Genomic DNA, 20796 nt, shown 5'->3' on the forward strand with positions numbered 1-20796 from the left:
AGGTGTTGCCCGCAAGGCCTGGCCTGCAGCCAGATCCTGTGGCCAATCTCTCTAACCACCCAACCCCACCCTGCACACTGCCAGCTGGAGTTGGACACAGCCTATCTCTCTGGGTGTGAGAATAGGTGTAAGAGAGTGTATATGGAGATGAGAGTGGTAGTGATAGTCCCTGTCTGAGTCTCTGTCCGGGTGTAAGAGTGCATGCCTCAGCATCTTAGTGGGTGCGCCAGTGTCTGCGCAGGTCTGTGAGTGGCTGCATAAGGGAGGCAATGGTTCTGTGAGTGGCTGAGTGAGAGGGTCTGCGAGTGAGAGCCTGAGTGTCTGAGTAGGTATGTGAGTGGGAGGAAGAGACTGAAAGAGAGAGAGGGAGAGAGTCAGAGAGTTATTTAGCCTTTGATGGATGGTATCCTAAGAATGGGATAAAAAAAGAGTAAGATCACCTTTCAGTACGAGTCTTTAACATTTGCAATTGAAAAAAAACAAAGGAGGGAAATAACTACGGCTACACCTGGAGTCCAACCCTGAACTCTCAATGTGAAGGTCTGTGACCTTCACCATTACGCTATCTTTTTTTTTCAATCATCTGTTTTATTAGCCCTTTATGGGCTATCTAGGACTGTTGGGGGAAGCTTCAAGGCCCCCCCGGCAGTCCCACCCCATTTTTTTCATTTTTTTCCCTTTACAGGCCACCTGGGACCGCGGGGTGCCTTGAGGCCTCCGTTGTGGTCCCAGCCAGCTCCTGCCTCCTGCTTCCTGCATGAGCCGGCATTGGTCCAGCAAGCAGAGAGCTGCTTTTAATAGCAGCTCCCTGCTTGCTGGACCCATGTTTTCATCTGCCTTCCCTGCACGCAGGGCAGACAGCTGAAAACTCTACTTTTTGACAGCGGGACCTGTTTCACAGGTCCGGCTGTCAGAAAGTGGAGTTTTGTTTGCCGTGACCTGGCTACAGCTGTCAAATCTGAAGCCAGGTCACAGCAAACAGCTTTGTTACGGGGGTGGACCCCCTGAGATATAGCAGGACCTGGCTTTGGGGGGTAGCAGTTTCCAGGGTTTCAGTGGCTCTTTGAGGGGGGCTGTGTGGCCCCCCTCCAACGTGTATAGCCCTGGAGAGGTGGTGGTCCCCAGAGCTACGGGGATCCCAAACTGATCCCCTTTCTTTAGGATTTCCCCAGGGAAGTGGTGGTCCCTGGGGCTGCAGGGGATCTTGTGGCCCCCCCACACCAAATGTCTGTAATGGCCTGTGGAGGTGGTGGTCCCTGGGGCTGCGGGGTGGGTGCCCTCCCTGTGTTTTAATTGTTTCAAGCCCGGGGCAGGTGGTGGTCCCTAGGGCTGCGGGGGGCCACTTGGTCCCCCACACACAATTTAAAGATAGCCTTGGGAAGGTGGTGCTCTCCGGGGCTGTGGGGGAGGCCAAAAGGCCTCCCCCACACAAATAAATCCTTTAGCCATGGGAGGCGATGGTCCCCGGACATATTTTCTACCTTGCCCTGGGGAGGTGGTGGTCCCCAGGGCTACAGAAGGGCCGGGCAGCCCCCCATCAGAAATAAACATGCTCCCGGGACTTGGCCCTCCCGGGGGCTTAAAAAGGATTAAGGGCCTGATTACAACTTTGGAGGAGGTGTTAATCCATCCCAAAAGTGACGGTAAAGTGACGGATATACCACCAGCCGTATTACGAGTTCCATAGGATATAATGGACTCATAATACGGCTGGTGGTATATCCGTCACTTTACTGTCACTTTTGGGACGGATTAACACCTCCTCCAAAGTTGTAATCAGGCCCTAAGTGTTGGAGCCTGTGCTTCATTTTTTTTTTTTCAGCAGATCCTCTGTTATTTCTGCTGTTAATTCTAATAAAAGAAATGCTTTTTAGCCTGGGGGGTTGGTCCCTCTGAGACCCCAACACCAGCTAAGGGGTCAGGGTGTCCTTACCATGGCCCTTTTCTTATTTTTCAATTTATATTTCTTTAATTTTTCTAAAAATAATGAACAGATTTACACCAAATAACAAAAAGGCCTCTTTTTGGACTAAGAGCTACCTTTCTGCCAATTTTTTTGAGGATCCGTCCAGTGGTTTCGGCACTATCGCTGTTCAAAATCCCTATGGAAAAATTAATAGAGAAAACATGTTTTGGGACCCACCCTTTATCTCAGCCCCCGCTTGACTGATCACCCCAAAACTTTCCAGACAGCAAGTGAAGTTAGGATTCATCAAATGGCGCAAAAGTTATTAGCAAAAAAACATTTTTTTCTATAGAAACTAGGTCCTAACTATAACTACCTAGTGGTGACAAGCACTTGGATATAGATATATATATATATACATATATATATTTATATATATCACCTGTTACAGGACTCTGGAACAAGGACCCCCATTTAAATGATTTGTAGTAAATGAGGTTTACCCACTGAAATGCATTGTGGTAAATGCAGTGTTTTGATGGTCACAAAAAGGAGAAAGTATAATGGGTAATAGCAAATTTTAGTTACAATATATATAAATAATTAGTTGATGGTACTATACTAATTTTAGGAATTGTGGTGTGTTCTAAGGTGATTCTACCCTGCAAAAAAGGCCTTCCGCTGGCCTTTCATGTATCATGTTTGAGGGAAAACTAGTTTGTCATGTTTTTACCATAGAGGTTATGGAAGGTGTTCCAGAAGCTGGAATAAGACCATGTTTTCTGTAAATTCGCACTGCCTTTCTCAGAAATCTGAGAACAAAGTCTGACATTCTCAGTCAAACATGTACTTCCAACAGGAGCAGCCAGTCAGTTGATTTCCCTGTGTACTACTGTAGTATCCCAAAGTGTTCTAAAGAACAACTAGAGCACTAACAGTCTTAATTTGACAAACATGTGGCACATCTGAAGCCATCTTGATTGAATCAAACTAGTAAAACGTAAAACATTTATTTTAAAAAGAGACATAATAAAGGGGTACATAGAAATTATGGTTAGTGCTGTGGAAAGAAATAGTCCTGTTCTAAGGGAGTTCTCAAATATCTTCCTCGTCTATTTCATTAAAACATTCTAACATGCAGACTAAAACATGGACTTTCAACACCACCAGCAGACTGCCAGTTAATTCCCAGGTAATCAGTAGATTTACTGCACTGTTCTAATGAGCAACTAGAGTGCTAACATTCTGAATTCATGCTAAAAGTGCAGCATATCTGAACACTATCTTGATGGAATCAAAGTGTAAAACTGATGGCATTTTTTTTTTTTACTAAGGATAGTGCAATAAATGAGGAAAATAGGGAGCTTCCTAACAAATAAATCTCTCAAGATGGCCACCAGAGAAAAAAAGAGCCAAATGTTGCACACATTTCACCCAGAGGTAGTCCAAGTATAGCCCAATGACAGAATAGTGAAAAACACTTAGGCCCTCATTATGACATTGGTGGTAAATCCCACTTACCGCCAGGCTGACTGCCGCCAACATAACGCTGCCACGGCGGATATCTATTCACCATATTATGACACACACACACTAATCCGTCACTATTCAGCCACACACGCAATTCCGCCACACCAAAGGTCAGTGATAAACTGGCGGTATCAAAACCCACACCGTTACGCCAACAGAACAACGTCCACAACATTATGATCCACGAATCACCAGGGTGGACATTAAACGGCAGTAAACCATTGGCGGTACATACTGCTGCACTCAAAATACACACACACTAAGAAAACAGCACCACAATGGACAATTCAAACTACACACACTTGACACACATACACACATAACACCCACACCACTATAAAACACACACTCACGCCCGATCTGACGGTATTCCTGGAGGCTCCCCCCGCACACTTAAATACCTCAATACAGAACACGGAGCGCCGGGACCGAGAGGACCAGTGCGCCCCGCTGGGCATCTGAGATAGAGAAGGTGCCAAACCACCACTACTGGAATCCACTAGCTGGGCGACAGGGGACAGGGGCAGGGACAAAGACAAGCCATACATGAACTGGAAGGACTAATCAGAGACTAAAACACAGAGTAATAGCCACAAAGCAAGAGAAATATACACCCTCTCGATCTCCCCCCCTCCCTCCTCCACCCCCACTTTTTGCCAATATGAGGACCGGGCATTGGAAGATGCCATACTGTGGATAACAAAGACCGTCCCTCCTCCACTTCTTCTCCAGAGGGTCTCCCCTCCACCTGATCTCCTCCGGCCAGACAAGGAAATACCTGGGACCGCCTGGAGAACCCAGCTACAACATTAACAAAAGAAGGATAAACTAAAAGTTGAGAGACCTCTGAATCCGTTTGACTCTCAACACGCGGAGTGGCGGGACGGAACTAGATCAGATCTCCAAAGGACCCCCACCTGAACCTCAATTAAACTGAGAAGACTCCATCGACATACGCGATCGATCAATCGCTGAAACCCTTGGGTGGCCAAAACTAGAGCCAGGTATCATGGGAAAAGATAAGTCAGCCAAACAAACGGCAGCACAAACTCGCATAGACCAATTTACCACGGGCGCAACGAGCTCCCGGACAGAAGATCCTACCCCTAATGAAGGCGGCATGCCTCGGACAACGTCCAGTGTCCTGGCGGCAATCCTTCAGGCGATCCAGGCTTCTCAAATGGCTGTAGAATCCAAAATAGGTGAGGTAAGAGTGGATGTCGCTTTGGTCCGGCAAGACCTTCGCAATGCAACGGCCCGAATTACAGAAGCTGAATCCAGAATCTCCGTAGCGGAAGATGAAATAACCGCCCAAGTGTCAGCACTGACCAAGCGCACTACAGAGCTGCACAGGAGGGCAGAAGACGCAGAGAATAGATCCAGACGCAACAACCTCCACATGGTGGGTCTTCCTGAAGCAACTGTGGAATCAGCCCTGGCCTCATACCTTGACGACTGGTTCAAATCCTGGATGCCAACGGACCGTCTCACACCATGGTTCACAATTGAACAAGCTCACAGATCACTCCGTGCAAAACCCCCGCCCGGATCCCCGCCCCGGCCGGTGATAATCCACCTATTTAACTTCAAAGACAGAGACATGGTGCTGCAGGAAGCACGCTCCAAAGGAGATCTTCTTTGCAATGGAGCGAAGGGCCTCCTATTCCCAGACTACACGTATGAAGTACAACAACAACGTCGTTCATTTATTGAAGTGAAACAAAAACTAAGGTCAATGGACATTCAATACCGTCTCTTATTCCCAGCGAGACTCCGTGTAATCTACGGTAACAAGATTTACTTCTTTGAACAGCCGGCTGCAGCATGGGCATGGCTGACGGAAGAGATCCTGCAGGACACTCACAAACCAAGACCACGACCAGTACCCAAAATAATGTTAACTCACCAAGGGGGATAGCGGCCCAACCGGCGCCAACGCACTCGCTCCCGGCAGCGAAAAGAAAGACGTGGATCCCGTTGAGAGTACCCCCTGGAGACCTGCCGATCAGAGCCACGAAACCCACAACCACTGGAAACCTCTGGACACACACCCGGAAACCAAAATCCAAAAGAGGCAGCCCATCCCCTACCAGAGACATTGGAAGACACAGACTTGTCCTGCAGTCCGATGTTGTGATCCCATAGACAGAGAACTGCTCCGGGAAAGAACTAAACCACCGACAAGAAGAACACAATACCTAATGAAGTTACCTACCAACCACCATATATTTACTCATGATCTGACAATATGGAGGGGTCCACCACCAATACCACAGCTCCACCAGTTGAAAACCACTTCATTAGTTCTAGGAGTGAGGTGTTATGTGTATGGGCGACAGATGCTTCTGGGGGGAAGTATGGGGAGGGGAGGGAGTTGGGGGGCAAGGGAGTTCAGGTCTAGTTTTAAAGGCCAAAGTTAATAATTCAATGCCAATATATTGTTTATATTTCTTAATCAATCCACAAAGCAAGAGACTTAGAGAGACGGTCGACACAACAGGAGCAAGGGCTCAGCAACAAAGAAACCAAGAGGCAAGCCTCCCAGAATCTCAGAACTCAGTGGTTCAAAGCTGGGTCATCCATTGTAAGAGTCTATTAAAAAATACACCCCCCACATGGGTCAGGTGCAGATTATCTCGTGGAATGTCAATGGTCTTCTTGACAAGATCAAACGTACCACAGTGTTCAACTCCGTACACAGATACCGACCAGAAGTCCTCATGTTACAGGACACACACCTCCTAGGAGACAATTGTCCCTTCCTAGCCCGCTGAGTATTCAACAGGGTATACCATGCGGGTTTTGCTCGTGGATCGCGGGGGTGGCCATATTATTACACCATACATTCCCCATGACTCACGTCCAGACATGGAGAGATAAACAAGGGCACAATATAGCCATCACTGGCAAGATCGAGGAGGCCACAATCAATATAATTAGTGTCTACGCCCCCCCCTCCTTAACGAATAAAACCCTCCAAGCCGTCACACCAAACTACTCGCAGATTTACCCCCTGGGCGTACTGTACTAGGCGGCGACTATAATGCAACCCCAGATCCGGCCCTAGATGTAGCTGGTCCACTCTCAACATACAGACACACATTAGCAGTGAAACTTAGTGGATGGCTCTCTGCGACAGGGCTCTGTGATGCCTGGCGAATATGGCATCCGAGATGGCAGCAGTTCACCCATACTTCGGCAGCCCATGGCTCCCAATCCAGAATAGACCTGGTTCTTCTCCCAAGTACAGATTGCACAACCCTCATGCACATAGAAATATTAGCTAGAGGTATCTCTGATCACGCCCCACTCTGACTCACTCTGGGCCTGGCCCAATCCCGGCTCTGCCCAATGTGGCGGCTAAACGCATGGTACCTCCAAGACAAACAATACAGAGAACAATTGCACCAAGCACAAACAGAATACTTTCAACTAAATGAAGGGTCAGTGACCTCAATGGGCACCCTGTGGGCAGCGGGCAAAGCGGTACTACAGGGTGTGGCTAGGAATTTGATACGGAACCAAGAACGTATCAAAACTCAACAAATCGCACAACTAGAATCCCAGGTGATGCATCTTGAGAACGAAAACACAACAAACCCAAGTGAGGGGTTGACACGACAACTCCTTCTAATTAGGGAAGAAATCCTCAGAAGCTGCGAAATACATATGGAGGGCCAGCACGGGGAAAATTTATGGATGGGGGAACAAAACTGGGAAAATGTTATACTGGTTGGTCTCCCACCATCAGGCTTCCAGGATTGTCCATGAAATTTACGACACAAAAGAGAACCTGGTTACAGAACACTCCGAAATTGCAAATGCCTTTGCCAACTACTACCGCACCTTATACCAAAAGTCCACACGCGTAGATCTACATCAGGCCCGTCAACTACCAGATAAGGCCCCCCTACCACAGTTGCCCATGGTGGAAACACAAATTTTGGAGGAACCCATAGAGGCAGAAGAAATTGGGATGGCGATCTCAGCACTGAACACAGGCAAGACGCCTGGCCCCGACGGGTTCCCCTCGGAATACTACAAAATATATAGGGAAAACCTGATCCCACACTTAATGCACCTTTTCACAGAGGCCGAAAAGAATGGAGCATTCCCCCAAGAACTAGATAATGCCACGATTGTAGTGCTCCCCAAAACCCAACCTCCCTCACAACATTGTGCGGATTACAGGCCAATATCACTGATCAATACCAAAATTAAAATCTTTGCCTCCATCCTCGCCGCTCGTCTGAAAAGGGTCCTACTGCAACTAATTCAGCCAGATCAATGCGGGTTCATGACATCCCGCAGTACACGACACTGTATCCGTCGACTGCATGTGGCTCTGGCGGAGAAACACAGACTGCCCCGAAACCTTGCTCTTTTACTTATCGACTTCGAAAAAGCCTTCGACTCGGTTGATTGGGGTTTTTTCCTCCTGGTGCTCCAACGCGCAGGCTTGGGAATACGATTTTGCCGCCTGATCTAATCACTATACAATAACCCTACGGCCCGTGTACAGGTCAATGGGACATTGTCCCCCAAATTTGAGATTCGTAGAGGCACACAGCAGGGATGCCCCCTAGCCCTTCTCTTATTCACTCTAGCCTTTGAGCCCTTGGACAGATCCAATATACCGAGGATGGAAATGGGGTCCATCCCGAGAAGACAGGATAGCACTATGTGCAGACGACGTCCTGCTATACATGGAGGAACCTAATATAACTGGTCCAAGAAGTCTCTGCCTCTTACGGCAATATGACCAAATATCAGGACTCAAGATGAACTCCACCAAATCAATCCTGATCCCACTAGCGAACTCGTGAGACTGCTTTGACTGGCAAAATACCATACCCCTCCGCAGGATTAGTTTTAAATATTTGGGCATCTGGGTATCCCTTCTTCCTGAAATGACCTGGGCCAAAAATCTATCTCCTTTTCTAAATCGAATCAAAACAGATTTGTAAAGATGGCAAACCCTACCACTAAATGTGATGGGCCAAGTGGCCTTATATAAAATGGTGATCCTACCAAGGCTCTTATATATCTTTCAGAATTTCCCCCTCCCCATTCCTCGCTCCTGGTTCAAAAACCTTGAGGGTATTACAGGACGATTTCTCTGGTGGGGCGCTAGGCACAGAGTAGCGACACAACACTGCCGGAAAGGGGTATATGACGGGGGCCTGGGCGCCTCAGACCCCTATTTATATTACTTAGCCACCCAGCTAATTGTGATCCATGACTGGTTCACTGGAGGATGGGATGACCCGGCCTATAGAACGGAATTGGCAATCCTGGGTTTCCCAAATATCCTTGACTTACTATACGGATCACCACTTCTTCGTGACATGGAAGAGATAACCAGGGTGGTATTCTTGGCATGGCGCGCCGCACTGCGATACACTCACTGGAATGCCATTGTCACCCTCCAGACCACGTTATGGAGAGGGAAATGGCTAAACACCTTGGCTGCACTGGAAGGTTTTGCAGACTGGGATTTAATAGGCATCTCCCTTGTAGGTGACATATGGGAGGGAGGAACCATGAAAACATTTCAGGACCTGCAGACAGAATTTCAACTAAATCAGACGCAATTCTTTAGATACCTCCAGCTAAGACATGCCCTGAGGACCCACCTGCCCACAACAGGCCCCATGCCGGAATTCAACCCACTCGAAGACAAATTGCTTATGGGAAACCTAGAGGGGAAAGGCATTTCTCAAATTTACAAAACACTAATTAATAATACCCCCGACAACTTAAATTTAATAAAGACCAAATGGGAGTCTTGGGTCGGTGCTCTGGATTAAACGGAATGGAGAAAGGCCTTAATGGGACCTAGGATACTGGCGGTGTCGGCTAGGCTCCGTGTGATACAATTCTACTATCTATATGGAGCATGTCAGGCGCCATCCAGACTATACAGAATGGGAACCCGCTCCACTGCTAAATGTCCAAGATGCTCAAGTGACCCAGCAGATTTTTTCCACATGGTGTGGTCCTGCCAAACAATACAGAAATATTGGGATGGGGTGGCCCGGGAACTGGAAATGGTCCTGGGACAAGCATTACAAAAATCTGCGAAGTTATTCCTAATGGGAGTAATGGAAGAAATGGGAGGAACACGTGCTAAGTGCACTCTAGCGGCCGCAGCGCTGTTGGTTGCCAAAAGAGACATTGCCGCCGCCTGGAACTCCCCCGAAGGCCCATCACTCCGGCAATGGAGGAAAGGGGTAGACTGGTGTGCAAACCAGGAGAGATTGGTATTTGAGTCTAGGGGTGCCCACACAAATATGAGAAGATATGGGGACGATGGCTAGAACAACTGACATAATCCAGGAAGACCATACAGCTAATACTGTAATAATCAGATATAAATTGTTACTAGTACTACTGCCAGTCTCACTACCAATATTATTGTTGACTATAAATATGGATACTGAGATGACAATGAAACTTCATCGGATACCCTCGTCTTTTGCTTTGAACCCTTTTTCCCATTTCCTTTTGAAAATAATAAAAAATTGTTTATCAAAAAAACACACACTCACATTACCCACAACCCTTTATGAATACAAATAATTGCCAGCTGAGAAAGACAGCAAGGGCACTCACACAACCAGAGCCACATACCACCATCACCTATACACCACCCACGCACCTTACATCACACACCCCAACACATCACCCTACACACACACCACTCACACTACACTCATGGCACCACAACGACACCCCAGATTATCTGAGGAGGTGCTAAGGCTCATGGTGGAGGAAATCATCCAGGTAGAGCTACAGCTATTTGCACTCCAGAAGAAGGAATGCCATCAGGAAGAGGTGGAACGACCTATAGGGGAAGGTACACTCCATTGCAGCAAGACACTAACTCGCATTCCAGAGGACTGGCAGTAGACTTCCACCTCCTCCCCCACAACTAACAATATGGGAGGAGCAAGTCTTGCCAATCATGCATCCTGAGGGCCAGGCAGAGGTAGGAGGAGGACTGGACTCTGGTAAGTCAAATCTCTATTACTATCACCCCCAAACTGCATGACATCACATACCCCTACCCTTACCCTCACTCCTATCACTCCACCACCTCCCACTCCTCCCAATGCCAAGCCCTGGATGCCATACCTATGCATGGATACCACTCACAGTCCTGCATGGACACCTATCACTACAGCATGCACACTAGAGGTAATCACCTAGCCCACCAAATAACAACATACACAAGGCAAAGCTGGCAGGGTAATAACAACCATAGAGGGCAACCCACCCATGCACAATATGTCACACACAGAAACAATAACACTCCATTTACATCCCCACAGGTATCCCAGCCAATGTCACCAGAGAAGAGGTGACAGCAACATCCAGTCCCCCCACAGAAGAGGCCCTCAGTGGTAAGAGCAGCTCTGCTCGCCTGGATCTGGATGACCAACCTGGCCCATCAGGGACCTCCGGACAGTCAGTTACCCAGGCACAGTCTCACACCAACACAGAGCCTCCTCTCTCAGTAAACACTACCACAGCACCCACCCAGCGGGCCCATACTTCTGTCACCAGGACACGTCAATCAGCAGTGTGTCCACCACTGCAGGGACCACGGAGCACCCCACAAAGCCATGATGATCAGGGACCTGGGGTCAGTGGCAGTGGGTACATGGTTCTGGGGACAGAGGCACAGGACAATAGGGAAGCTGGGAGGACTGCTGTGTGCCACAGGGCGGACAGGCCCAGGGAACTGATTCTCCAGGAGGCACTCACCACGATCCTGAAGCATACCAACATTCCCAAGATTCGCTGGGCCAGATCCTGGACAAGATGCAGCAGAACAAGCGGCTGCAGGAGGGACAGTACCTGGGGATCAGGGAGGACTTGAAGGCCATTAACACCACCCTGGTCTCCATTGCAGGGGTGCTGGCAGACATGGCCAACAGTATGAGAGAGGCAGTGGCACACTAGCGGGCCCCTGACACTAGCCACAGTACTGAACAGCTCTCCACCTCTGCTGCCGCTAGTGGACAGGAGGACCTGCCACAGGACCAACAGGCCACCAGCACCCCTCCCCCTGCAGAAGGAGAACCACCCTGTAAATGTTCCCTGCGATCTAGGGAGAAGCCATAGACTATTGCCAAGACCCCCGCCAGGAAATAAGACTCTGCTGAATGTCACCCTTGTGTCCCACTCTGTCACCCTGTCCACCTCGAACTGCCATTGCTGCCCTTCCTATGCCCCCTTGGACAATGCACCTGTGTTACAAATAGACTGGAATCTAACCTGGACTTTCCTCCATCATCACCCCAGCCCATTGCACTTCCCCACTTCAAAACACTGCAATAAACACACTTAGAAAAAATGCAAGTACGGAGTATGTCAAATGATTTCAAAATGTATTTGTTTAACAAGGTTCTTAAATTGCAATTCAACTGTACAGTAATGTTTACATTGGAAAGTCCTGTAGTTGCCTGCAGTGAACACACCAGGAGCAATAGTGGGGCACCAACATCTGCAAAAAGAGATGCCAATGGGTACAGTGAGTGGCCATAGCAGTAGGTAGGAATTCACAGCCTGCCACTGTCAATGAATTGTGAAATAACACTGCCTTACCTGTGTTTCATTGGAAGTATTGACAAATAACTGCACTTCTGTTGTCCTCATCCTCATCCTCTGCCTCCTCATCTTCACTGTCCACAGGGTCCACTGCTGCCACATGGCCATCTGCAGCCTCCTCCTCCTGCAAAAAAGGCACATGGTGTCTCAAAGCAAGGTTGTGTAACATACAGCATGCCACAATGATCTGACAGACCTTCTTGGTAGCACATGGCTTCACCTTTTAGATGGAGGCACCGAAATCTGGCCTTCAGAAAGCCGAATGTATGTTCAATATTCCTTCTTGTTCGCCCATGTGCCTCACTGTAGCGTTCCTCTGACCTTGTCCTGGAATTCCTCACAGGGGTCAGTAGCCATGAGAGATCGGGGTAACCAGAGTCACCTGCAAATATTGTGGGACAACTGTTAGCCACACACTAACCCTTATGTCCCACACCATACCCAAACACTAACATCCACTGGTTGGGAACCTGGGCTTACCTATGAGCCACACCCTGTGCCTCACATTTGGGATGCTGCTATTCCTCAGGATAAAAGCATCATGCACCGAGCCTGCATACTTAGCACTGACATGGGAGATGTACTGGTCCACCAAACACACCATCTGCACATTCATAGAGTGATAACTTTTTCAATTTCTAAAGACCTGTTCGTTTCGCCGGGGGGGGGGGGGTAGACACATGCTATATGTGTCCCATCAATCGCACCAGTGATGTTGGGGATATGTCCCATTGCATAGAAGTCAGCCTTCAATGTGACCAAATCGTCCCCCTGGGGGAAAACAATGTAGCTGCACATGTGTTTAATCAGGGCAGACAGCACTCTGGTCAGCCCTAATGAGAACATTGGCTGTGACATTCCTGCTGCCAAGCCCACTGTCACTTGGGAAGAACCTGTTGCCAGAAAATGGAGCACAGATAGCACTTGCACAAGAGGGGGGATCCCAGTGGGATGACGGATAGCTGATATCAGGTCAGGCTCCAATTGGGCACACAGCTCCGTGATTGTGGCCCTGTCCAGTCTACAGGTGAGGATAATGTGCCTGTCCTCCATTGTTGCCAAGTCCACCAGGGGTCTTTACATGGGGGATGTCTCCATCTCCTATTCACCCACAGCAGTTGCAATCTATGGGGTAAAATAGTGAGCAGCTGGTCATTATCTATACATTGTAACCACTTCAGTACAATGCGTATTGTGATTGTTACAATATTTAGGTGAAATATGTCCAGATTGTGAAAATGTGAACTGTGACACAGTTAGATCCATGCCCCCCCCCCAGAAATGGCATCCGCCTGTCCAGTATGGAGGGACAGGTGGAAATGAGGTAATTCTGCTGACGTTGTGCGCCGTTGTGGGAGGCGGTCGGGAACCGCCACGCAAATCCTCATTGGTTATCATTGGGCCCTATGGAGTACAGCAGCCAATAGTGATCTACGCTGGCGGTGATGGTACGCACCGCCACGAACGTGACCGCCATTTTCTACCTGTTCACTCACTTGCTACCTGACCTTCAACAGGAGAGGACCTACACTGCATGTGCTGCTGTGACCTGTGCTTGGAACCTACCATGGTGCGTGTGACTGGGGAAAGGGCCCCTGCCTTCATCTCAGCGGAGTTGGAGCCATAAGTGGATGGGGTCCTACCCCAGTACCGACTGCTGTATGGGCCTCCAGACCAAACGATGACTATACTGTGAGCACGATGCGTTGGGCATGATTGCATGAAGTGCTTTGTGTGAAGGCCTTGTGTAGGGGGGGATTGGTGGATGAGCTATGGGCAGCATGCAGCATGTATGGTGGGTCATGTCTGTGCTAATGGGGATGGGAAGGGGCATGGTGGGCCATGAGTGTAACAGGCAGGACGATCAGACTAATACCTTTCCCTCTGTGTATTTCTCTGCAGGTCAGCGCTTATCATAAGAAGGGTATATGGTGTGCCATCGCCAAGGATGTGTGGACCCTGGGGCTCTACAGCAGGCGGAGCACCCACTGTCTGAAATGGTGGGAGGACCTGAGATGCTGGGAATGGAAGACGGCGGAGGCCCAGCTGGGGATGGCCTCCCAACGAGGAAGGGGTGCCCGTCGAAACCTGACCCCCTTGATGGTCCGCATACTGGCAGTGGCCTATCCGGAGCTGGATGGATGCTTGGGGGCATCACAGCAGCAGCAAGGGGGTAAGTACAGTGCCCTTCATTTCTACTTACATTTGGTGGGGTGGTATCTGGGTGGGGGATGTGTGTCTGTGGGTGCCCCTAGGCCAGGCCTGACATAGGAAAGTAGGTTCCATGTTGGCCTGGGTTCTGATGTGAAATTCCTCTAACCAAGCTAGTAGGCATCCACTACTGGCCAGGGGTGTGTAGGTCTCAGGTATGCTGCAGTTGGCGGTATGTGTCCCTGCCCATGGCCTGGTGACTAGCATTGTAATTGGTAGTGCATTGACTAGGGCGTAGGGCTGTTCCTTATGTGTGAGGGAGCTGCATCCCATAGGACCCAGGAGGCAGAGACCACCAACACTGAGGGCACCAGAGGGATGGAGGGCGAGAGGAGCACAACGGTGGAGACTGGAGGGGACAGTTCGGACACGGATACCTCCTCCGATGGAAGCTCCCCGGTGGTGCCCACTCCAGCTACAGGTACAGCTGCCACCCCCGTACCAGCACTGCCCTCCCAGCAGCCCCTCAGCGAGTTGTCCATGCCCACTCACCCAGGAGGGTGGGCATCTCCTTTGCCCTAGGCACCTCAGGCCCTGCCCCAGTTAGCCCTGCTGCCCTGAGTGAGGAGGATATTGACCTCCTGCGATCCATCTCTGTTGGGCAGTCAATCATTGTGAATGCCATCCAGGGGCAGGAAGCCAAAATGCAAGAGTCCAATGCATTTCTGGAGGGCATTCACACTGGCTTGGCGGCCCAACAGAGATCAATCGAGGCTCTGGCCTCCTCTCTGATGGCAGCCATTGTCCCTGTTTCCACCCTCCCCCCTCCAACTTCCTCTACCCAATCCCATTCCCCTCAAACCCAACCTATCCCAAGCACACAGGCAGACGAGCATGTACACAGGACAACACACAAGAGTGGCACAGGCAAACACAAGCACCACACTTCATCCCACAGGCACTCACACAAACACCATCCAGATGCAGACATACCAACATCAACTGCCTCCACTGTGGCCCCCTCCTCCTCGTGCTCCACCTCCCTCCCAGTTGCATCTCCACTCATACCTGCATGCACTACATCCTCATCCACTGCCCCCATCACCAGCACACATCCCCTGTGTCCTCTCCCACTGTGTCTGTGCCCCCTCCTCCCAAAGTACACAAACGCAAGCACTCAGCCACCCAACAGCCATCCACCTCACAACAGCATGTAGCCCATGCACCTGCACCCAAACAAAGCAGACTGGCACCTCCTACAACCACTCCCTCTTCCTTCACTCCCAAACCTTCTCCCTCTTCTTCCCCCAATGTCCCTAAGAAACTTTTCCTCTACATCATTGACCTCTTCCCTACCCCTCCCGCCCCAGGTGCTGCAGGAAGGAAGGGCAAGGAGCCAGCCCCAGGTGCTGCAGGAAGGAAGGAAGGAAGGGCCTGCACCAGCAGGCAGTAAGAGCAAGGGGCTTGGTACTGGGACTCAGTCAGAGACCCCACCACCAACCATGGTGATGCAGCCGTCCGAGGCTGCAGGGGATGGGCAGGAGCTTCCCCCCACAACCACCACCATCAGCAGCCTTGCCATCACCTACAGTGGGCAGCCATCTGAGGCTGCAGGGGATGGGCAGGAGCTTCCCCCCACAACCACAACCACCAGCTCCACCAGCAGCACTGTCACCACCTGCAGTGGGCAGGCGTCTGAGGCTGCAGGGGATGGGCTGGAGTCACTCCCCACCACCAGCTCCACCAGCAGCACCGCCACCAGCACTACCACCAACAGTAGCAGCACCAGTGGGCAGCCGTCCAAGGCTACAGGGGATGGGCTGAAGCCTCCCCCAACCACCACCAGCAGCAGCAGCACCACTGAGCAGCCATCACTGCCGGCGGACATTCTGTAGACCAGCATCCATGGGCTGTTGTGTGGCCTCCCCCCTGCAAATCAAGTGGGTATGACACCCAGCTGAGAGACTGTGACCTTGCACTCCCAAGATCTGCATCACAGGGCACAATGCCCCCTCCAGAACCATTGGAGATGCCATCCACTCACCCCATCCTCCCCATTATGAAGATCACAGGGCACAATGCCCCCTCCAGAACCAGTGGAGAAGCTATCCACTCGCCCCATCCTCCCCAGGATGAAGTTTATAGGGCACGAAGCCCTCTCCAGAACCAATGGAGATGCCATCTGTAAGGAAATGCCTCCTTGGCATGGTCACCCCCTAACTTTTTGCCTTTGCTGATGCTAAGCTATGATTTGAAAGTGTGCTGGGACCCTGCTAACCAGGCCTCAGCACCAGTGTTCTTTCCCTAAACTGTACCTTTGTCTCCACAATTGGCACAACCCTGGCACTCAGGTAAGTCCCTTGTAACTGGTACCCCTGGTACCAAGGGCTGTGATGCCAGGGAAGGTCTCTAAGGGCTGCAGCATGTCTTATGCCACCCTGGGGACCCCTCACTCAGCACATGCACACTGCTTCACAGCTTGTGAGTGCTGGTGGGGAGAAAAAACTAAGTCGACATGGCACTCCCCTCAGAGTGCCATGCTAACCTCACACTGCCTGTGGCATAGGTAAGTCACCCCTCTAGCAGTCCTTACAGCCCTAAGGCAGGGTGCACTATACCACAGGTGAGGGCATATGTGCAGGAGCACAATGCTCCTAAAGTGTCTAAGCAAAACCTTAGACATTGTAAGTGCAGGGTAGCCATGAGAGTATATGGTCTGGGAGTTTGTCAAACACGAACTCCACAGTTCCATAATGGCTACGCTGAAATCTGGGAAGTTTGGTATCAAACTCAACACAATAAGGCTCACCCGTTTTGTTATAGCGCCCCAGGGTTTCCCAGCTAGTGGAGATGCCCGCCCCACCGGCCACTGCCACCACTTTTGGCGGCAAGACTGAAGGAGATAATGAGAAAAACAAGGAGGAGTCACCCACCAGTCAGGACAGCCCCTAAGCTGTCTTGAGCTGAGGTGACCCCTACCTTTAGAAATCCTCCATCTTGAGTTTGGAGGATTCCCCCAATAGGATTAGGGATGTGCTCCCCTCCCCACAGGGAGGAGGCACAAAGAGGGTATAGCCACCCTCAAGGACAGTAGCCATTGGCTACTGCCCTCCCAGACCTAAACACACCCCTAAATTCAGTATTTAGGGGCAACCCAGATCCCAGTAAATCAGATTCCTACAACCTGAAGAAAGAAGAAGGACTGCTGACCTACAAGCCTGCAGAGAGGGAGGAAGACAACAACTGCTTTGGCCCCAGCCCTAACAGCCTGTCTCCAACTTCGAAACCCTGCAACCAGAGACGCATCTGACAGGGACAAGCGACCTCTGAAACCTCAGAGGACTGCCTTGTGCCAGCCTGCACCACTAGAGTGACCCCCGGGTCCCTTCATTGTTTCCTATCTAAAACCTGACGCCTGCTTCGCACACTGCACCCGGCCGCCCCTGTGCCGCTGAGGGTGTGTTTTGTGTGCCTACTTGTGTCCCCTTCAGTGCTCTTCAAAACCCCCCTGGTCTGCCCCCCAAGGACGCAGGTACTTACCTGCTGGCAGACTGGAACCGGATCACCCCTTTTCTCCATAGGCGCCTATGTGTTTTAGGCACCTTTTTGACCTCTGCACCTGACCGGCCCTGAGCTGCTGGTGTGGTAACTTTGGGGTTGCCTTGAACCCCAAATGGTGGGCTGCCTATAACCCAGGACTGAGACTTGTAAGTGTTTTACTTACCTCCTAATCTAACCTTTACTTACCTCCCCCAGGAACTGTTGATTTTTGCACTGTGTCCACTTTGAAAATAAGCTTATTGCCATTTTTACAAACACTGTATATGTATTGCTTTTATTTAAAGTTCCTAAAGTATCTAAGTGAAGTACCTTGCATTTTAAGTGTTTAATGTAAATCTTGAACCTGTGGTTCTTAAAATAAACTAAGAAAATATATTTTTCAATGTAAAAACCTATTGGCCTGGAGTAAGTCTTTGAGTGTGTGTTCCTCATTTATTGCCTGTGTGTATACAACAAATGCTTAACACTACCCTCTGATAAGCCTACGGCTCAACCACACTACCACAAAATAGAGCATTAGAATTATCTAATTTTGCCACTATCTTACCTCTAAGGGGAACCCTTGGACTCTGTGCACACTATTTCTTACTTTGAAATAGTATATACAGAGCCAACTTCCTACACCATCCACTCACCTCATCCTCCCCAGGAGGAAGATCACAGGGAACAATGCCCCCTCCAGAACCAGTAGAGAAGTCATCAACTCACCTTATCCTCCTCAGAATGAAGATCATAGGGCACGATGCCCCCTCCAGAACCAGTGGAGATGCCATCCACTCACCCCATCCTCCCCAGGATGAAGATCACAGGGTGTGATGCCCCTTCCATTGCCAGTGAGCAAGTCACCCACTTGAGAGACTGTGGCATTGCACTCCCCAGGACAAAGCACAGGGCACAATGCCCCTTCCAGTGCCAGTGGGCAAATCACCCACTTGAGAGACTGTGGCCTTGCATTCCCAGGACAAAGAGCAATGGGCATGTTGCCCCCTCCAGGACAAATGGTATTGTTCCATCTGCCGGCTGAGGTGCCCCCCAGTTCCCCGTCCCCCTGAGGTGCCTGCCTATTTTCCAAATGATGCCCCTGCAGTGTTCTCTCCGTGTTGGTGCAGGAGTGAAGTGGGGCTTTGGTCTTTGTAATGTGGCCCTGTGGCCCACGGACATTGAGGACTGGGCAGTGTCCCTGCATTTGTAAATATCTATATACTTTTTGATTTGTAAACACGTATTGCTACTGTTTTATCTTATTACACTCTTTTTAATCTATAGTAGTTGTCCTTGCATTATTCCTGAGGGATATGGGGTGTATATATTATGCTACTGCAGATGTATGTGTGTATGCTGTATGGTGTAGGGATGGTGGTATTGCTTGTGTGTGTCACTCTCTTTCCCCCCCACCTCCCCTGTGTGCTAGGCGGCTGTACTCACCGTGGTCGTCTTCGCCGTTGTTGGTGTTCGTAGTGGAGCAGCACATAGAAGATAATTGGGAAGATATGCAGCTCGGGCTCCAAGGCGGCGTGGTTCTTCCCTGAGTCTCCACAGGTGAGTTGTTTCCCTTCTCTACAGTGTTTCTGCCAGGCTTTTGATGTCGTTGGTACCGCCCCGGAAAAGGTGGCGGATTGAACTGTCTTAATACAGTGGGCGGAACATTGTCTTCCACCTGGCTGTAAGAGGTTGCCGCCATGGTGCCTGTTGCTTCCGCCCTTGTGGTTGGTGGGTTAAAGTGGCTGTCTGTCTGAGCTGTTTCTGCCATGGTCATAATTTTGCGATATTTACCGACAGCCTGTTGGCGGTATAACTACCACTTTATCAGCAACCGCCAGGGTTGCAATGAGGGCCTTAATTTGTTTTTTTTTTAAGTTTGTATACCACGGCCTTAACCCACAGGTATTGGAGTGCTTTACATGACCATCAGCTATATTACACAAGGACACATTCTTTTTGGTTTTAGGCTTGGGGAGATTAAGGGCTCAGAATCACAGATTGTCGAGCTGACACCAAAACTCAAACTTGTTTACCCAGTTACAAAGTCTGCAGGACTTGCCATAACGTCATATCATCTCCCCTAAGTGTAGCAAATAATCAAGTGATCAACTGGATTAAAGAAATATATAGATAGCAAAAAATTTAAAAGCGCATTGTAGTTATTTGCGAACTTAAAAAATGTGTCCTCATTTTAGTTTTTTAGAGCACTAACAATAATTTCTATAGGAATAAGACCCTCTCATTTTTGCATATTCTAAAGGAAATGCTTTAGGTATTACACTTTTGATTACATCAAAATTATGTGAGGTGTACCACACTTTTGTATTAAATATTGAATATTAGCAATCTAGTTGTTCATTAGAATACTCAGGGGTAGCAGAGGATAGGGGCATGGATTCAGATAGTTGAGGGCACAGGAAAGGATGCAGAGACAACAAGCTGACCATGCTAGGCAGGCGAGAGTGGCAGTGGCAGCACAACAGACTATGGAGGGCAGGGTAGAGGGGTGCAGGGGCAAAAAAACACAACCATGCAGGACAGGCAAGAAAGGCTGTGGCAATATAACAGACCATTGAGGGCAAAAGGAAGAGGCAGTGGCATACAACCATGCATGCCAACAGACCTGATTCAGGCAGTAAACTGCTGATGTTATTAAGATCGAAAGGGTTTTATTTTAACAGTCTCCTGCCTAAATCCTCCTCATTTTCAATGCAAGTCAATGAGGAAAATCAATTTCCCCAAGTTTTGTTTTCAAAATCTCCCTCTTACAAAGTTCAGAATGTTGGCAAGTACAGTACATTGGATCATAGAGGGCAGGAGTAATGGGGTAGGGATATGGACTTGGATAACAGAGGGCAGGAGGGAGATGGGTAGGGGCACCAAACTGACCTTATAGGGCAGGTGTCAGGGGTTTCAGTAGCACCAAATACCACACAGGGCAAGCAGGATGGCAGTGCAGTATGGCAGACCATGCAACAGTGATGGGATAGGGCCATGCACATGGACAACAGACAGCAGAGAGGAAAAATGCAAGGGCAGCAAGCTGACCA

The sequence above is a fragment of the Pleurodeles waltl genome, chromosome 6 (genome assembly GCF_031143425.1).
Source record: "Pleurodeles waltl isolate 20211129_DDA chromosome 6, aPleWal1.hap1.20221129, whole genome shotgun sequence".
Lineage (NCBI taxonomy): Eukaryota > Metazoa > Chordata > Amphibia > Caudata > Salamandridae > Pleurodeles > Pleurodeles waltl.